Source organism: Idiotropiscis lumnitzeri, chromosome 2 (assembly GCF_059441095.1).
Source record: "Idiotropiscis lumnitzeri isolate Australia: NSW breed Sydney's pygmy pipehorse chromosome 2, RoL_Ilum_1.0, whole genome shotgun sequence".
Classification (NCBI taxonomy): domain Eukaryota; kingdom Metazoa; phylum Chordata; class Actinopteri; order Syngnathiformes; family Syngnathidae; genus Idiotropiscis; species Idiotropiscis lumnitzeri.
The window spans coordinates 34,051,947-34,072,111 of NC_142392.1; the positions used below are offsets into that span (position 1 = coordinate 34,051,947).

A 20,165-nucleotide genomic window follows, 5' to 3' on the forward strand; every position below is an offset into this window, starting at 1 on the left:
TATAGTAACTAATGATAGCAGTTATATCATTAGTCACTAGTTGGCAGTATTGCCTGATGTGTGTTTAGTTACCAGACGAACAAGTGTGTATGCACAAAGACGAGAATGCAAGTCAGTAAATAAAGAGACACAAGCTTGCAGCATCACGTTACCTGCGTGACTTCTTAAGATAGAAGACAGAACATTACATGGTACCAGGTCGCGGGTCAAGAAAAGGACTGACGCGAGATGGACTCCGTAAGGCCACCAGAAGCGCTGAAAAAGACGGGAAATGTGGACGAGAGTTGGCGGGCTTTCAAGCAACAATTCCAGCTCTACCTTGCCGCCGTGGGAGTCGGAAACAGAGCAGACGAAAGAAAAATAGCCCTTTTGAGAACCAATGCCGGAGACGAGGCCATCGAGGTATTCAACACCTTTGTTTATGATGAACCGAAGATAAAGACAAGTTTGAAACGGTCTTACAAAAATTTGATGAAAACTGTCTAGCTAAGAAAAACAAAACTAATGAGAGATACGTGTTTCGTTCAAGACTCTAACAGCCCGGTGAGTCCTTTGACAATTTCTTCAACGATCTCAAAATTAAAGCTAGGTCTTGTAACTTTGGTGATCTGAAAAACTCAATAATAAGGAAAGCCTTGCCAAGCTAACGAGCTAGCAAAGCAGCACGTGCTAACTTTCCAAGCAGCGGCATCTTATGAAAAAACAGAGTCCGTGAAGGCAGTGATGAGGAAAGGTAAACTGCGATTCAAGAAAAAGACCAAAACCAATGAAAATGATCAAGCTCCATTCAACTGTAAAAAGTGTGGAGAAAGGCACGGGCCAAAACAATGTCCTGCATTTGGGAGAACATGTGCTAAGTGTAAAAAGCAAAATCACTATGCTAAGATGTGCTACACCAAGAAGTAAGTGCACACCGTGCAGGAAGACTCAGATGATAGTGATGACCTAAGTGACACTTTTTTCATCAAAATAGTGTCACATGGCGAAAGCGAAGCGCAGCAACAAAATAGAGGTGACACAGAGCAAGCTGTTTATGCAGTAAAAGAAGACAGATGGATTGCACCACTGCTTGTCAATGGGACTCTGGTTACTTTTAAAATAGACACAGGAGCAAAAGCAAACATAATTAATGAAAAAGACTTGAATTCACTTGAAGAGAAACCGGAAAGAGTCACAGACAAGCCCGTGAAATTGAAAACCTACGACAATCAGCCAATAAAAACAAAGGGATGTTGTAGGCTAAAAGTGACCGCAAAGGGAAGACAACACAAATTAACATTCACAATTGTTCCAAGTGGACTGGAGTCAATCCTCGGAGACAAGGCGTCTGAAGAGCTTGGACTGGTGAAAAGAATTTACCAAGTCGACGGCAAGGATGTCAATAAGAACAACAAAGACTTGCAGAGTGAAGGTAGTAAGAGTATAGTGAACAAATACTTTTCTGTCTTCAAAGGAGAAGGTACGCTACCTTGTCCTTACAAAATACAGCTCAAGGAAGATGCTAAACCTGTAGTACATGCCCCGAGAAGAGTTCCAGACCCTCTCAAAGATAGATTAAAAAAGGAACTGAACAGAATGACACCAATAAGAGTCATAGAGAAAGTGGAAGAACCCACCGACTGGGTAAATTCCATCACGTGTGTTAAAAAGAGAAACTCCCCAGAGTTACGTGTTTGCCTCGACCCCAAAGATCTGAATGAAAACATTAAAAACTAACATTATCAGATTCCCAAGCGTGAAGAAATCCTGAGTGACATGGCAGGTGCTAAATTCTTCAGCAAATTAGATGCATCGCATGGATTTTGGCAGCTCAAGCTGGACACCGAAAGCAGCAGGTACACCACCTTCAACACACCATTTGGGCGTTTCTGTTTTCTGAGACTGCCATTTGGCATAAAGTCTGTGCCTGAGATCTTTCACAGAGCTATGGAGTCAATCATAGAAGGTCTGGAAGGAACCCGTGTGTTCATTGATGATTTGGTTGTTTGGGGAAACACGGAACAAGAACACAATGAGAGACTTGAGGAACTGCTACAAAGAGTTAAAATGAATGGACTTAAACTAAAACGAGAGAAATGTCTGTTTGGAGTTACAGAATTGACAATCTTGGGAGACAAGCTCATAGCAGATGGAGTGGTGCCAGACAGAACCAAAGTGCAAGCAATGCCGGACATGCCAGTTCCAACTGAGAAAAAAGGACTTCTGCGAGCAATGGGGATGATAAACTTCCGGGGCAAGTTCATTCCAAACCTCTCTTCAAGAACAAAGTCCCTAAGTTTGCTGCTGCATCACAACGTAGTCTTTGAGTGGACAACAAAACATGACAAAAAATGGCAAGATCTAAAGAGAACTGTGACAGCTGAGCCAGTCCTTGCCTACTTTGATCCATCAAAACCAACCAAAATTTCCACTGAAGCGTCGAAAGATGGGCTAGGTGCCGTACTGCTGCAAAAGGCGAGAGACACATGGCAACCTGTAGCCTATGCATCCAGGTCAATGTCAGAGACTGAAAAACGCTCTGCTCAGATAGAAAAGGAGTCACTGGGTCTAGTGTTTGGATGTGGCAAATTTCACACGTATGTTTATGGACTGCCCACGTTCATAGCAGAGACTGATCATAAGCCACTGATTTCAATTAGGAAGAAAAATCTCAATGACATGACGCCCAGAATTCAACGCATGATGATGACGTTGCAGCGCTATGATTTTGAGCTAATATACACGCCTGGAAAATACATAGTGCTTGCTGATGCGTTATCCCGAGCGCCGCACCCTAACAGTGACATCAAGGACTGCGTTACGGCGGAGGAGGCTGAGGCTCACATCATCACTTCAAGCCCTTTTTCCGACAGGCAAATGGGCAGGCTGAGAAGGGAGTGCAAATCATCAAGAGACTGCTAAGGAAGGCCAAGGATGATGCATCTGATCCTTACCTTGCCCTATTGAGTTACAGAGCTGCACATCTGGAGTGGGGAGCTTCTTCGCCTGCTGACCTACTCATGTGCCGTAAGCTTCGCACCACAAATACCACAAGGACATGTGTAACCCTGGTTAACATAGCCTCATAAAATAAGAGCTTGTTATTAAAACAGTCATTAACAAAATATTCATTGTAGATGCGGAAAAATGATCAACATGACATAGAAATATATTAAAAGGTTAAACACTGGTAAATTCATTGTTTAATTAGTGTTTTTGTAATTCTTCAAAATGATTCCGCGCTAAGTGAATGCTTTTATTTTGAAAGGCACGTAGCGACATAATGCCGTTAGTCACGTGACTAGAAATGCGCACTTTATTTTATTCTTCTCATACTTGATAAAGAAGCTGAAGGAGAACTACGGTTAAACGAAAGAGAGACCGAGCTATTCAATGTTATTTTTGTATGTTGAAGGAGTCGTTTTTGAGTTTTCCAACCTGTCCTTCAATTGGTGATGCACTAATTACTGAACGGGTCTTGGTGAGTTTCAGACTTTTATTGTATTTTATTTCATGCAATGAACATTTTACAGTTGTATTGGTCAAATGGAAAAAAAGAAAAGAAACCTTTCAATGTAAATGTATATTGTTTTATTTTAAGTAATGGCTGTAAAAGGTGAATTGATGCTTAATTGAATGCTAGTTGTAGTTTCCCTGCAATGTTTTCCATTCTTCACCGGCCACCTCCATTATTTAAACTGCGTCATTGTGTGAGCATCGATTTCATTCGACGAAAAAACGAGTTTAATTTGCATTTGATGCCACCTGATGTAATATTTAGGTTTTGTATAAGTATTATTTTGTTGTTATGATAGGCCATTAAAGTTTGGTTCAGAAACTTCTGAGCTAAATGACGGAGCTGAACTCTTGAACGAGACACAAGATGGCGAGCCACCCACGAGCCCCTTGAGCTGTTTCTCACGCAGGAGCGGAGAGCAGTTACTGGACGTTGTGTTGATTCATCAACCTGGTAGGATTAATCCGTTTTCTACTCTGCTACACTGCAGTGGATTCCCGGAACACAGGATTGACTATTCAGGACAACTAGAGGAACACAAATATTCAAACAAGACACTTGGACATTGGGATCGATTCAGTCTTTTGCTGAATTGTTTTTGAGTTTTGTACATTGTGTCACATTTATTTTTGTAAACCATGCATGATAATGCTGTAACGGTATTATTGAAATGTTGACTGTGTGAACCACATCCAGTGAAATGGTTGAAAATTGAAGTTAGACTTAACTGATCAAACAAAATACTTACTTCTTACTGAACTTTATTCAACAAAGTGAGGTAAGGTAATTGAGTATAGATTAGGTAAGATTTGAACATAAAATTAGACTTTATTAAACAACAACCCGGGTTGAAATTATATTTTCCAAACTAAATAATAGTTGAACAGAAAAGGATATTGATAAAGAAAAATTCACTTGAAAGAAAGGGGAAACCCTTTTTCCTTTGGGTCAACTGTGTGTAAATTGTATGTCAATTGTGTGTAATTGTATGTCATTTCTATGTCTACAACTGTTATTTACTAAATTACGCCGGCAGTTCTAACTTATTCTATTGTCTGTGGTCCTTTATTTGGTTGTTAATATTATCTATATCTATATCTTAATAGTCGAACCTAGTACTGGTCTATAATTAACTGTAATCACTCTAGAGGTGTTACACATGACAACAACATTTGGATTGAAAATAAGAGAATGCTCAAACTCAAACAGAAAATTGCATATGACAGAGCTACAAAACATCTGGAACCTCTTTCTGAGAAAGACACTGCAAGGATCGAGGGACCTAATTGTTGGGACAGAAAAGTGACTGTCCTTATCGAAGCTGGACCGAGATCTTACATTGTGGAAACAAAGGATGGACAAAGAGTGAGGAGGAACAGGAGGAGTCTTCTGAAGGTTCCCGAGGACTGTAAGAAATCTTCTGATGCGGCTGAGGCTGCAAAGCAGGCGGATACATCGAAGGAGCACAGACCTCAACCACCAGCAATTTCTGGGAGTACTGAACCTCTTCGAAGATCAACAAGAGTTAGACGACAACCGGACAGGCTGATTGAAAATGTTTAATGTTGTGTGATTGTTGCTAAAATTGTTGTAGAGCTGCTTGTTGTCAGAAAAAACAAATGGGTAGATATTGAAAAGAAGTGAAAATAATTGCGAACAAAACAAAATTATAATAATAATTATAAAATAAAAAAGGTTTATTAAAAAAAGGCATAGGCATTGTTTAACGTTTGAAAGGGAGATGTAATGATAGCAGTTATATCATTGGCCACTAGTTGGCAGTATTGCCTGATGTGTGTGTGGTTACCAGACGAACTCGTGTGTCCGCACATAGACGAGAATGCAAGTCAATAAATAAAGAGACACAAGCCTGCAGCATCACTGTACCAGCGTGACTTCTTAAGATAGAAGACGGAACATTACAGTAACCATTAAAAAAAAACGTATAGTAACCATAAAATTGTTTTTTAAAAAAACGTATCGTAAACATACTAAAGCTGTTGCTTTATGTTATTTACAAACAATTTTTGTTTAAAATCCCCCTGGCTCTTCTTTTTGTCTTTTCTATATTATGTACGTATTAATAGCTGTGTTTGGTTTGCAAATGTCAATAAAGTTTATACAAAAAACTATGAGTAAATATTTATCATCTCATCAATATTTGCAAAACAGAGTACCGACTTTCGAGATCCTCACAATAATAGTTCTCAAAATTATATTTCTTATCAATTTAGCTTAGTTTATGGATATTTTATTGACAATCTAACATCAATATACAAAGACAGAAAAAAATTGGTGGTGGTGGGGCGCGAATCTTTTTCTTCTTGGAAGGGGCGGGCGTGAAATAATTGAGAGGCACTGCTAGTATATGCAGACATCATATTCATACAATCTTGCAGCCCGAGTGAACCACAGCATTGTTGCTTCGTTCGGTAGGAGAAACGTAAACGTCCCACTGCTGTTGCAGCAGCGGCTTCTCGAGGCATCGGCGGAAGTGACGTACGAGCCGACTCGCCAATGTGGCGTTAATTTAGTTATTTTGTTATTTTTTTTTATCAACCGATTTAAAATATGATATAAAATATATTTTGAAATAGAACAGCCAGGGGTAAAAACAAACACAGAGGCAAAGAAATATATTTGAAAAATACGTGCTTAAAGCATGACGTCATTAGCAAGCGCGTAGCTTCCGAAGGACCTCGACCACATCCACCGACCCGTCCACACCGGAACAAAAACAACCACCGCTAAATTCTTCTGATTTAGTGTGGAACTGACTGTAATTTTCTCACAGAATGTCCAGTGCTACTCTAAAGTACCACGACATAATTCATTAAGTCTTTGTGTGCCGATAACCTCATCTTCGCGCGTTGATGCTTTTCGGCGTAGTTCGCTTAGCTTGTTAGCTAGCTAGCCGCTAACGAAAAGAGGCACATGACTCATCGCCAAGCAGAGATCAAGGGCGGATTTTTTGGAATTATCATTTGAAAATGTGTGAAAGAACAACACCCAAGAACAAAGAGGAACTTTGTGGAATAAAAGAAGAGAACGAGCAACATCTTTTCCTTCTGGGCGAAGGTTGCGAGCAGCCTCGTGTTGTGCTACACAAAGCAGGTTTGTACACGTTTTACTCTCATTTGCTTTGTAAAGAATGACTTTCTATCGTTAAAAATATGCATCACAACATTAAGTTGTTTGGGGAAAGTCAGAGTGAAAGTGTTGTTGCTTAATTTATGTGTAGGGATTTTGATTCTTCACACGTAATTTTGTTTTAAAATTTATTTAGAAACAAAAATTTTATAAAAAAAAAAAAAAAAAAAGGGGGGAATGTTGGAACGTACTAGCAGGCTAAATGTCAGTTTGGGAAAAAAAACAAACAAAAAACAAACATAAATCATGCAATAAATAGCGACTATGATGCCAGGGCCTAGGGCTGGGCGATAAACCGAAAATTTACCGTTACCGAAATTTATTACTATGACCGAAATCATTTTGCCCATGTCGGTAAATTCGGTGTTTAAAAAAAAAGAAAAGCCTTTTCTGTCTGCGGCATTGTTCATGCCCCTTTAAAACCGCTACAGCGCCTCTAGTCACGTGACTCCACCCGCCTGATCGAGAAAGAAAACAGACGTCGCTGTCGAAGCTGGCGAATCACATCCAGAAGCTTTTTCACCACCCACAACACAACCATGCTGTGCTGAAAGTTCAAAGTGAGAAGCAAGGTTCGACAAGTGACAACAGCCCGTTAACGGAGGCAACACCATACGAGAGAACGTCTCAGAGGAGGACGCAATAGCCTAGCACATAGCTAAAGATAAAGCTCCTCTAGTTCCAGTGGCGCGCACAGGATTTAAACGCTCCATGGAAGCCATATTTCCCTATATGGACAACATCGGGCCGGAAGCTTAGACATGTCAAGCATTTTGCATCTACATCCGACTTGTGGTCGGGTCGCAACATGGATCCCTGATTGAGCCTAACTGTGCATTACATAGATGACAAGTGGCGACTGCGCACCAGAGTACTCGAGACGGCACATTTTCCCCGATGATGCACACTTGTTTATTTGTCTTGCATTGACATTTTCTTTCATTTTATTTACCATTTTTTTGTTTGGCATTATTTGCACCATGACAGCATCTTGGCGCAAGGTATTTGCAGAAAAAGATTTTGCAAGAGGTACCCTTTTTCTTTGTGACATTGTTCAAGTCATGCAAAGCAAGCTATTTCGAATGTTTATACAAATGATTTTTGGACTTTTGTTTTTCATTGAAAGTAATGTGTACCAGTTGGTCAATAAAAAAGACAGTCAGTACGCATTTCCTGCATTTATTTTGATTTTAGCCCACTGGAAATTTATCGTGCATTTATCGTTATCGAGGTAAAATTGCTCAATTAATCGCGATATGGTTTTGAGGTCACATCGCCCAGCCCTACCAGGGCCCCTTTAATTCTTTTAGGCATACAGATTAGAATGGAAGCAAAAAGTACCCACGATGAAACTATCTCTAAATGCAAAATGAAAAACTTGTAAACATATTTCACTTGCAAAATGAAAAACTTGTAAACATATTTAACTTGAAGGATTCCTATTTTATCGATGTCATTATGTTGCGATGGCCCCCAGTGGTCTGCATCAATATGTTGGGGTCCCACAACAGGTGTTCCATCACACCCACACAATAGCCTGTGTGTGCTAACTTAAGCTCGCTTCCAGAAACGTCTGTGACTAATTCAGGAATTAAATCGGGCATCAGCCGCAACATGCTTCCTTTTTAAATGCTCGTTTATCACTGTTGTGCTGCTAAAGGGAGGTTTACATGGTTGGACGTAACTTTGTGAAATGCACCCATGGTCCGGTCCAAATCGGGGTCGCACGCATTGCTCCGTGTGCGGCAGGCACAAGTCAAGGTAGCACGGTAGAAACAATATAAGACAAAGTCGACGTTTGACTTGACCAAACCAAATGTGTGTGTCTTATTGTGCCCGACAGAGGTCAGTAAAAACGATCTCCGTTTTGTGAAAGAGGAGCCAGACTTGAGTCACATCAAAAAGGAGGAGGAGGAGGAGGAGATCAACAAGTTACCAGTGAACGTAGTCCCTATAAAGACTGAAGATGAAAACAAGGATGAGGGTGAGGACAAGAGAGGGGCGGAGCCTCCAAGCAGCAGTTCAAGTCATCACGTGAAAACAAAAGGTGATGAAGACCACTGGGGGCCATCACAAGCACACAGTGAGGACACATTATCAGACGCTCATGACAATGATGATGATAATGGGCAAGAAAACCCCTTTTCTTGCTCAGTTTGTGGTAAAAGCTTCTCTCAAAATTCAAGTTTAACAATCCACACAAGAATGCACATTGGAATGCATCTGCATCTTTGGCTTACAATGGGCTTAAAAAGGGAGAACGTCACAACCCCCTTTTCTACAAACAAGTCCAGGAACATTTAGTTCCTGGTAATAAAGTTCCTGTGGCCCAGGTGGTTTGCATCTCCCCCACAACTCCTAGTTCCTGGTAATTTATCCAAATGACAATGATGATGTATCAGTGGGAGGTCTTGTGTTACTTTGTTACTCATTACTTACACCCTATGGCTGTTAAGCATCATTGCAGTTCCAAAATAATTCAGTGAACTCTAAAAAAATATTTTGGTGTATATTAGTTGAATTAGAATACATATTCCAGAAACGTCTGTGACTATGTCAGGAATGAAATCGGGCATCAGCCGCAACGTGCTTCCTTTTTAAATGCTCGTTTATCACTGTTGTGCTGCTAAAGGGAGGTTTACATTGTAGGACGTAATTTTGTGAAATGCCCCCATGGTCGGGTCCAAGTTCAGGTCGCACGCATTGCTCCGTATGCGGCAGGCACAAGTCAAGATAGCACGGTAGAAAATAAGACAAAGTCGCCGCCTGAGGTTTGACTTGACCAAACCAAATTTGTCTTTCTCCAGACGTCAGTGAAAACGGTCTCCGTTCTGTGAAAGAGGAGCCAGACTTGACTCACATCAAAAAGGAGGAGGAGGAGGAGGAGGAGGAGATCAACAAGTCACCAGTGAACGTTCTCCCTATAAAGACTGAAGATGAAAACAAGAATGAGAGTGAGGACAACAGAGGGGCGGAGCCTACAAGCAGCAGCTCAAGTCATCACGTGACAACAGAAGGTGATGAAGACCACTGGGGGCCATCACAAGCACATAATGAGGACACATTATCAGACGCTCATGACGATGATGATACTAATGATGATGATGATGATGATGATGATGGGCAAGCCAAAGGTGAAAGGGCATGTCACACTGACTCATTCACTTCAAAGCTGTCTTTAAAAGGGCACAGAAAAACACACAGTGGTGAAAAACCTTTTTCTTGCTCAGTTTGTGGAAAATGCTTCTCTCAAAAGGCAAATTTAACAGAGCACGCAAGAACACACACTGGAGAAAAACCTTTTACTTGCTCAGTTTGTGGTAAAAGCTTCTCTCAAAATTCAAGTTTAACAATCCACACAAGAACGCACAGTGGAGAAAAACCTTTTTCCTGCTCAGTTTGTGGTAGACGCTTCTCTGAAAAGTCAAATTTAACTTGTCACACAAGAACACACACTGGAGAAAACTCTTTTTCTTGCTCAGTTTGTGGTAAAAGTCTCTCTCAAAATTCAAGTTTAACAATCCACACAAGAATGCACAGTGGAGAAAAACCATTTTCCTGCTCAGTTTGTGGAAGACGCTTCTCTGTAAAGTCAAATTTAACTTGTCACACAAGAACACACACTGGAGAAAAACCTTTTTCTTGCTCGGTTTGTGGCAAGAGTTTCTCCCAACTCAGTTTGTGGCAAAAGCTTCTCTGGAAAGTCTAATTTAAGAAAACACACAGCAACACATAGTGGAGAAAAACCTTTTTCTTGCTCAGTTTGTGGCAAAAGCTTCTCTTTTAAGTCAAATTTAACAAGTCACACAAGAATACATATTGGAGAAAACCCTTTTTCTTGCTCAGTTTGTGGAAAATGCTTCTCTCAAAAGGCAAATTTAACAGAACACGCAAGAACACACACTGGAGAAAAACCTTTTACTTGCTCAGTTTGTGGTAAAAGCTTCTCTCAAAATTCAAGTTTAACAATCCACACAAGAACGCACAGTGGAGAAAAACCTTTTTCCTGCTCAGTTTGTGGTAGACGCTTCTCTGAAAAGTCAAATTTAACTTGTCACACAAGAACACACACTGGAGAAAACTCTTTTTCTTGCTCAGTTTGTGGTAAAAGTTTCTCTAAAAATTCGAGTTTAACAATCCACACAAGAATGCACAGTGGAGAAAAACCATTTTCCTGCTCAGTTTGTGGAAGACGCTTCTCTGTAAAGTCAAATTTAACTTGTCACACAAGAACACACACTGGAGAAAAACCTTTTTCTTGCTCGGTTTGTGGCAAGAGTTTCTCCCAAAATTCTCATTTAACAATCCACACAACAACACACACTGGAGAAAACCCTTTTTCCTGCTCAGTTTGTGGCAAAAGCTTCTCTGGAAAGTCTAATTTAAGAAAACACACAGCAACACATAGTGGAGAAAAACCTTTTTCTTGCTCAGTTTGTGGCAAAAGCTTCTCTTTTAAGTCAAATTTAACAAGTCACACAAGAATACATAGTGGAGAAAACCCTTTTTCTTGCTCAGTTTGTGGAAAATGCTTCTCTCAAAAGGCAAATTTAACAGAACACGCAAGAACACACACTGGAGAAAAACCTTTTACTTGCTCAGTTTGTGGTAAAAGCTTCTCTCAAAATTCAAGTTTAACAATCCACACAAGAACGCACAGTGGAGAAAAACCTTTTTCCTGCTCAGTTTGTGGTAGACGCTTCTCTGAAAAGTCAAATTTAACTTGTCACACAAGAACACACACTGGAGAAAACCCTTTTTCTTGCTCAGTTTGTGGTAAAAGCTTCTCTAAAAATTCAAGTTTAACAATCCACACAAGAACGCACAGTGGAGAAAAACCTTTTTCCTGCTCAGTTTGTGGAAGACGCTTCTCTGTAAAGTCAAATTTAACTTGTCACACAAGAACACACACTGGAGAAAAACCTTTTTCTTGCTCAGTTTGTGGCAAGAGTTTCTCCCAAAATTCTCATTTAACAATCCACACAACAACACACACTGGAGAAAACCCTTTTTCCTGCTCAGTTTGTGGCAAAGGCTTCTCTGTGAGGTCAAGTTTACGAAGCCACACAAGAACACACAATGGAGACAAGCCATTCAGTTGCAGCGTTTGTTCTAAAACATTTGCCACGAAACCGGAAGCTGAGAGACACGATTGTGCTGGCGAGAATTGCTGCGATCCTTGAAGCTTAAAAAAAGACAAAAAAAACTGAAGGAACTGACTCTTTGTGGTAAGATGTAAATTTTGATTTTGAATAAAATATGAAAAATTGAATTTTTCAAAGCTCTTTTATTGACTTAATGCCAATGTGATCAGTGCCAGAAGAACCATTGTGTCTGAGTGATGATGATCGTTTTTTTTTGTTTTCATATCAAACATTATAAATGAAATTAATTGCCTTTGCCTAGAACAACATTTGTTAACGTTATGCTTTTCAGTTGTCTTTTTAATCGTACTTAATGGAAAAGGTGTGAGAAGAAACGGTGCTTATGAAATCGGTGCCTTCCACAGACCTGCGTGAAGTTGGCCCCCCATTTGTTGCAAAAATAGGTGGAAATAGTTTGTTTCGTTTGTGCTGCGTTTGTGCCCGTTTGTGCTGTTAAAATTTTCGTTTGTGCTGCTTCGGTTCGAAAGATATTACACTTTGTTTTATTTCGAGTGTGACGTCACCCAGCCCCCCATTTTCATCCGATTGACTTGGGAATGGTGCCATTCGTTTGTGCTACGTTTGTGCCCGTTTGTGCTGTTAAAATTTTCGTTTGTGCTGCTCCGGTTCGAAAGATATTACACGTTTTAATTCACGCGGTGACGTCACAAACAGGAACACGCCAGCGTCAGTTTGTTTTGTTTTGCTGTCGAACAAGGAGCTCTGTATCGCGCTACCGCGTTCAGTCAATCACTTGAATCACTCGTATTTGTTATTAATTCCAGGTTATAAACTAGTTCCTGGAATGAACTGATGTTTTGTATGTTTTTGCGCATTTTACATTCTTCATGATCCTGGAAAGCAACTGTTGCCGGACGAACTTCAGGTAAACATGTCACACTCACTGTTGTAGCTTTTTTGCTAGCATACAGTAATCTTAAAACCTTCCTGTTTTCACTGCTGTAAATTACTTTAAATTCGGTCTTATTTCTTTTAATAGTGTTGTTCTACTGCTCATTCATTTATTTCATCAGTAGTCATTAAAGCTATGTGATTATTTCTTAAAATTATAGTAGACGTGAGGCTGAAACATATCCGTTGAACTTTTTGAAATAAAAACAACTTAAAGACACCCCTCGATGAAGCATTCCCTCATTTGAGAACAACTGAATTAATATAAAAACAGTCCGTGTGTAATTGATGAGAGCCTGCAGAGAAACCTTGGGTGAAACGATAGCTTTATGTGTAAAGAAAACAGCAACAAACAAAACCCCAAACTATTTACATTTCAACAATTAAGCAATCACTGCTTTGTGAAGCTCTTTGTCTTTTCTGATGCTGCTTTCACTCTACTTTCCAGGTCATTGTGCATCTCCCAGTCAAAAGCAGCCCTCCTGCAATATGCCACATAATGTCCTAGAGAATCCTCTTCGAGATGATATGACTGCTCTAAAAGTAAACTGTCAGCATCAGACTTCTGGGAATTTCCAGCAGGGCAACTTCTGTTCAACTCATACCTAGGTCGGTGTCAATCCACTAAGCCTCTCCATTTCTCAACTTCAGTAGTATGAATACTGTAGCAACATCAGACTCATCACAGAGGTCAACATAATTTTTTAATATATTTTTTCCTCAGTATGAGAAGTAGTAGAGGCATCGTCAGGTCTTAAGACATAACCTACATCAGCTTTTTTGTTTTGCAGCAGAATTCCACGTTTCCCTCAATGAAGGCATGATGATGAGCAACGAAACGGTCAACACGATTGAGAAGGCTTTCATGCTTGAAAAGCCCATTTTTTATGTTTTTGAACTCTGCTTCAACAGCTGCCGAACTTGCAGTGATGCTGGTACTCCGGAAGAGAGGGACCATTACTCCTGTCCAGAGTGGTAAGTAACTTCCCAGTCTGATGATGTGGGGAATAATCTCAGGGAGGAAGTGGATGTTATCCCTGTCCCCCTCAGCCATGGCAAGTGACCTGATCTCCTCACATATTTCTGTCACCCACTGTCGAGCATTAGTGTGGATCTGTTGATGCGCCTCGACGGGTTCCTGTGCCTGAACCTCTGTGTCTGGCATGCTGATACAGTCTTCTTGTGCTATTTGTGTTTTCAGGTATTTCTTGCACTTTTCTGATGGGAGAGGGGTTCCAGAAACGTCTGTGACTATGTCAGGAATGAAATCGGGCATCAGCCGCAACGTGCTTCCTTTTTAAATGCTCGTTTATCACAGTTGTGCGGCTAAAAGGAGGTTTACATCGTAGGACGTAATTTTGTGAAATGCCCCCATGGTCCGGTCCAAGTTGGGGTCGCACGCATTGCTCCGTGTGCGGCAGGCACAAGTCAAGGTAGCACGGTAGAAACAATATAAAACAAAGTCGCCGCCTGACCTTTGATTTGACCAAACCAAATTTGTCTTTTTGTGTCCTACAGACGTCAGTGAAAACGATCTCCGTTCTGTGAAAGAGGAGCCAGACTTGACTCACATTAAAAAGGAGGAGGAGAAGGAGGAGGAGGAGATCAACAAGTCACCAGTGAACATTGTCTCTATAAAGACTGAAGATGAAAACAAGGATGAGAGTGAGGACAAGAGAGGGGCGGAGCCGACAAGCATCAGCTCAAGTCATCATGTGACAACAGAAGGTGATGAAGACCACTGGGGGCCATCACAAGTACATAATGAGGACACATTATCAGACGATCATGACGATGATGATGATGATGATGGGCAAGCCAAAGGTGAAAGGGCATGTCACACTGACTCATTCACTTCAAAGCTGTCTTTAAAAGGGCACGTAAGAACGCACAGTGGAGAAAAACCTTTTTCCTGCTCAGTTTGTGGTAAAAGCTTCCCTCAAAATTCAAGTTTAACAATCCACACAAGAACGCACACTGGAGAAAAAACCTTTTTCCTGCTCAGTTTGTGGAAAATGCTTCTCTCAAAATTCAAGTTTAACAATCCACACAAGAACGCACACTGGAGAAAAACCTTTTTCCTGCTCAGTTTGTGGCAAAAGTTACTCTCGAAAGTCATATTTAATAATTCACACAAGAACACACACTGGAGAAAAAACATTTTCCTGCTTGGTTTGTGGTAAAAGCTTCTCTCAAAATTCAAGTTTAACAATCCACACAAGAACGCACAGTGGAGAAAAACCTTTTTCCTGCTCAGTTTGTGGAAAATGCTTCTCTCAAAATTCAAGTTTAACAATCCACACAAGAACGCACACTGGAGAAAAACCTCTTTCCTGCTCAGTTTGTGGAAAATGCTTCTCTCATAAGGCAAATTTAACAATCCACACAAGAACACACACTGGAGAAAAAACATTTTCCTGCTTGGTTTGTGGTAAAAGCTTCTCTCAAAAGTTTGATTTAACAATCCACACAAGAACACACAGTGGAGAAAAACCTTTTTCCTGCTCAGTTTGTGGCAAAAGCTTCTCTCAAAAGTCTCATTTAATAATTCACACAAGAACACACACTGTAGAAAAACCATTTTCCTGCTTGGTTTGTGGTAAAAGCTTTTCTCGAAAATCAAATTTAACAAGTCACACAAGAAAGCACAGTGGAGACAAGACATTCAGTTGCAGCGTTTGTGCTAAAAAATTCTCCACTAAACAATATGCGGAGAGTCACAATTGTGCTGGTGAGAAAAGCAGCAATCCTTGAAGCTTAAAAAAAAGAAAACAAATAACTGAAGGAACTGACTCTTTGTGGTAAGATGTAAATTTTGATTTTGAATAAAATATGATATATTGAATTTTGCAAAGCTTTTTTATTGACATTAAGCCAATGTGATCTGTGCCAGAAGAAGCAATGTGTCTGAGTGATCATGATTTGTTTTGTGTGTTTACATCAAACATGTAAAGGAAATTAATTGCCTTTGCCTGGAACAACATTTGTTAACGTTATGCTTTTCAGTTGTCTTTTTAATCGTACCTAATGGAAAAGGTGTGAGAAGAAACGGTGCTTATGAAATCGGTGCCTTCCACAATCATTTATAAAATCACTTGTTCCACTTGCTCAGCTGGCCTTCATTACGCTGTGTGAAAAGGTGAAAAACTGAACTAGAAGTTGAACTATAAAAAGAACACGAAAGAGAAACGCAAATAGTCTCAGTTTCTCTTAAAGGTTTTGGTATGTCAGGAGTTGGCAACTTGATGGCGACTGGAGTCAGCGCTGGTTTTCTCGCTGTGTTTGGCTGGCTCGTATATGTATGGTCCATTGAACAAAACTCAAACTCTTCAAATATCCCCTCAGATACATTTAATATTTCGCTTTCTGAATAAATTTCTGACTGCCCAAATACACTTTCTAGGTTGAGCTCTATCAATCGTTTGGGGTTTGTTGCGAAGCAGAATCTCACTTCGGGAAAACTATCATTTTGTCAAATATAACCAAATATTTTTTTTCATGCTGTATTATATTTTTTATACATTGGATTATTTTTATAGTGAAATGGGAAAATATTAAAATGTAAAATGGGGAATCACATACAGACTTAATTCAATTAATAACAAATATAGAAACATTTTATAAATATTGAACTATTTGAGAAGAGTCCTGATCTTGAAATAAATATTGAATTATAAAAAATACTTAAAAAATTAATTCAATAACCCGACCCCGGATGAGCGGCAGAAAATGGCTGGATGGATGGAATAATTTAAATTGAATAAATATTGTAGTATTACATCAGCAAGCTTAAATATACATTGAAATAAAAAAAAGTCATGTATTTTTAAATGGCCTAATATAGATCTGGGAAGTAATTCTCTTTATGAAACTATGAAGGGACTGGAGCTCACAGAAGTGACCAGTCTTGGTTCTGAAGTTCCGATGTAACCAGATACTGCCCTGAGAGAAAATAGGCCTGAGCATTGTTTATGGTGGGGGCAATTCTCTCGCCAGGTCAGTGACCTTCCAGGGTATGAGAGTCATTTAAGGTGCCTTCAGTGAAGTCCTACTCTGTCCTACTTGAATGAATCCGCATCAAAATACCATCATTTATGACACCACAGCTGGACAAATAATATCCAGAAACACACTTCCGCACCACTGAGTGAGTGTTGGACGATATAGCTTCTCTTGAAAGGTCCGACTTGAAAATGTCCTTGCAAGTGGATCTGAAATTAAATCCACACTTTTCCCTCCTTCGGCCATTGTGGTTTAAAAAAAGCAAGAATATGGCCGTGTCCAAATTAACAGGCTGCGACCTCCGAAGGCTGCTTTTTCGGCCGCATGACGTCACTTTCCAAATTCACGCTGTCACGTGCGACCTTCGAATCCAGCCTTGGAATTGGTCTTCGTTTCCATGGAGCCAAGGCCGCTTGGCGCAACATTTACGTTACGCCCCCATGTACTTTGCTCCTCTGTTCGACACAGGTGATACGTATTTGTGGTGGATTTATGAACGGCTTGGATAATCAATGGATAATCTGCGACGAGCGCCAGACCGAAGGCATCGGCTTAGCAAAACATTTGTATCATTTAATTTTAAACGATGGAACCCGAACTTTTCTTCATTTTATTTCACTTTTTGGTTTATTTCCATTTTGTTCTTGAGGAGAGGAGGATCACGCTTTCCCATCGCAGAGTTGTCCTTTATCGAAGGAATGAAGTAAGTTCTAAATCCGTCTATCAGCATTTTCACACTATTACCAACATTGACAGGTCAATAGGGTTATAACGTGATGGTTACAGATGAGCTAAAAACATCAGTAGTACAACTTCAATAGTACATGTGTTAACTTCATAATAGAACAAATATCGAATGGAAATGATGTAATTATATACATTCTGAAAGAGTTTTTATGAATTTAGATACTTGTGACGGCTTTATTGTCCCCGTGATTAGTTTGTACATATGGCAAAACACCAGAATACCACTAGAGAGTTTAGGGCCAGAGTTATTAAAATTAAGTTGGTGATACTGTAGGAATGATGCAAGCAAACGAAACAAGTACAATAATTAATGCGTTCATGTTTTGTTTTTTTTTATTCAAAACATTAACAGCCAAGAAGTCCATACTGCAGGATAAACCTGGGTGTGCCAGTGTTGGATTGTTTTTTCAATGGAGAGGATCTCCAAACAGACTTTCGCCTGAGCAGGGACTTATTCAGAGTGTTGCTGAACCTCCTGGACCAAGACCGACGACATGGATGGAGTGTCGAGATAGAGGTCCTTGTCTTTCTCTTCTGGCTGGCGAGTGGGGCATCATATCGGGTGGTGGCACGAGCATTTGGGATGCCGCGGTCCACTGCCCACTACATCATCCACCGGGTCACTGGGGAAGTGGTGGCTCTTCGCCACAGAGTCATCCACTTCCCCAACACTGCAGGAGACCTTCAGGCAGTGACCCAGGGATTTGCAGGGCTGGCGAGGCACCATGCATTTGCAAAAGTTGCTGGAGCAATAGATGGTTGTCATGTCCGAATCAAGCCTCCAAGTGACCTTGATGGTCACGACTTATAAGAACCGCGAGCTTTTCAGCAGCATAATTATGCAAGCTGTGTGTGACCATCAGAGTCGCTTTCTGGACATCTACATGGGCTGGCCTGGATCAGTCCACGACTCCAGGGTCCTCCGCCACAGCCCCCTTTACCAAAGAGGGTTGTATCCTCCTCCAGGGCACTTCATCTTGGCAGATGGAGGGTATCCGTACCTCCAGCGACCACTCCCCGTCATCACTCCTTACAAGCGGCCGGTGCAGGGCGTGGGGGCCCGGCGCTTCAACGTTCATCATTCCAAGGCACGCTCTATTATTGAGCGTGCCTTTGGAATGATGAAGGTGAGATTCCGGGCCATCTTTTTCCACACCCTGGAGGTGCACCACACCTTTGGCACAAAATAATCTTTAACTGAATCATCAAAGAGCACAGACACACAAACATGGCAAAATATGAGAAGATGGAAAAATAGATTAATATACAATGTAATGAATGGTTAATAAATCTATCCCATCTTTTGGAGTGACATGGCAGCCATCTATTGTCCCAACCATCCCTGCAAACCCCCACGTAATGGATGATGTAGTGGACACTGCAACTGGTATGATGCCCCACTTCAAGTCACGAGAGGAAAATCAGGACTCTTGCTCGTGCCCCATCCATGTCATGGGTCCTGGAAGAAAGGTTCCATCCATGCTCCAAATGAGTCCCTGCTCAGGCGAAAATTGGCAAAACAGCACTGACACACTCAGGTTTATCCTGCAACAGTTATGAACTGGGGAATGCTTTTTATTTACTGTGAATAGTTACTGTGAGTTATGATGTACTTAATTTATGCCTTGTTTGTCCACCAGTTTTTCAATGAATTAATAGTTTGTAAGCAAAACAGACATGGTGGAGTCTTCATATTATTGTAAAGGTTTTGGTCTTTCAAAAACCTGGGCTTTTTCACTTTTGTCTGAAGAAGCTGATCTCAAGGTGTGACTGGGATACAAACTAGTTCATCTGTTTTGAAAGTATCCCGGTTTTTGTTTAATTTTAAATGAATGTTATCTAAATTTTAGTCTTGAACACCAAGCATTGATTTTTATTTTGATCAATCATTTTTTTCATTAAACTGAAAAACCTTCGTCTCCCTCCTCTCAGTTGCCCTTCCCTCCTCTGCCAACCTCTGTCTCTCCAATTCCTGTCTCCGCATTGCTAAATCGAGTCTGTAAAGTCTGATAATTTCATCCTCTCTCCTTCGCTTTCTCCCTCTCTGTCGTTGCTCCGGCTGTTGGCCTCGCTCTTCTTCTTCTTCTACTTCTTCTTCTTCTTCTTCTTCCTCCTCCTCCTCCGCCTCTTGCATCACCCTGGCCCGACTTGGCCCTGGTATTTCTTCAGGGATGGCCTGACTTGGCCCTGGTCTTTCCTCAGGGAATGAGGCAATTAGGACAGGGGGGGTGATGGACTCTGTCCGAGCACTCCATCCATAAGTTCGAACCAGGGCCAAGTATCGGCAGTAGCTCTCCCTGCCACCCTTCGCCAATCCCTGGGTTTTTGCAATCCTTTATCTGAAAAGAAGCAAAAAGATAAAACAATTATATCTTCATTTTCACACACAAGAAAAAAAATGTGGACTTCCATACTTTATACTTCATTTTTAAATTACCCCATTTTTTTTTGCCTGCAGGGGCGTCACTTTGCCCTGCAGCTCAAGTTTTTTCACGATGGTCCTGTATTAAATAAATAAAAATGCATGCAAAAATAAAGGTTGAAAAAAAGGATAAAAAAAGATGCAAACATTAGTCAGAAATCCTGGTGTTATGGGTAACATGCAGATTATATTATTCATTAATATCAGTAATTGGGGAGCACATTGTCGGGGGTACATGGAATTTATACAGGGCACATTCTGTGCTAGAATAAACAGCTGCGTGTTAGCGCAA

General features: G+C 40.6%; 1 protein-coding gene across 1 annotated transcript in view; it reads right to left on the bottom strand.

Annotated features, from left to right (window-relative positions):
• Nucleotides 1-20,165, bottom strand: part of LOC148342366 (uncharacterized) — a 157,941-nt gene that overhangs the window by 116,834 nt on the left and 20,942 nt on the right. The gene's annotated exons all lie outside the window — the stretch shown is intronic.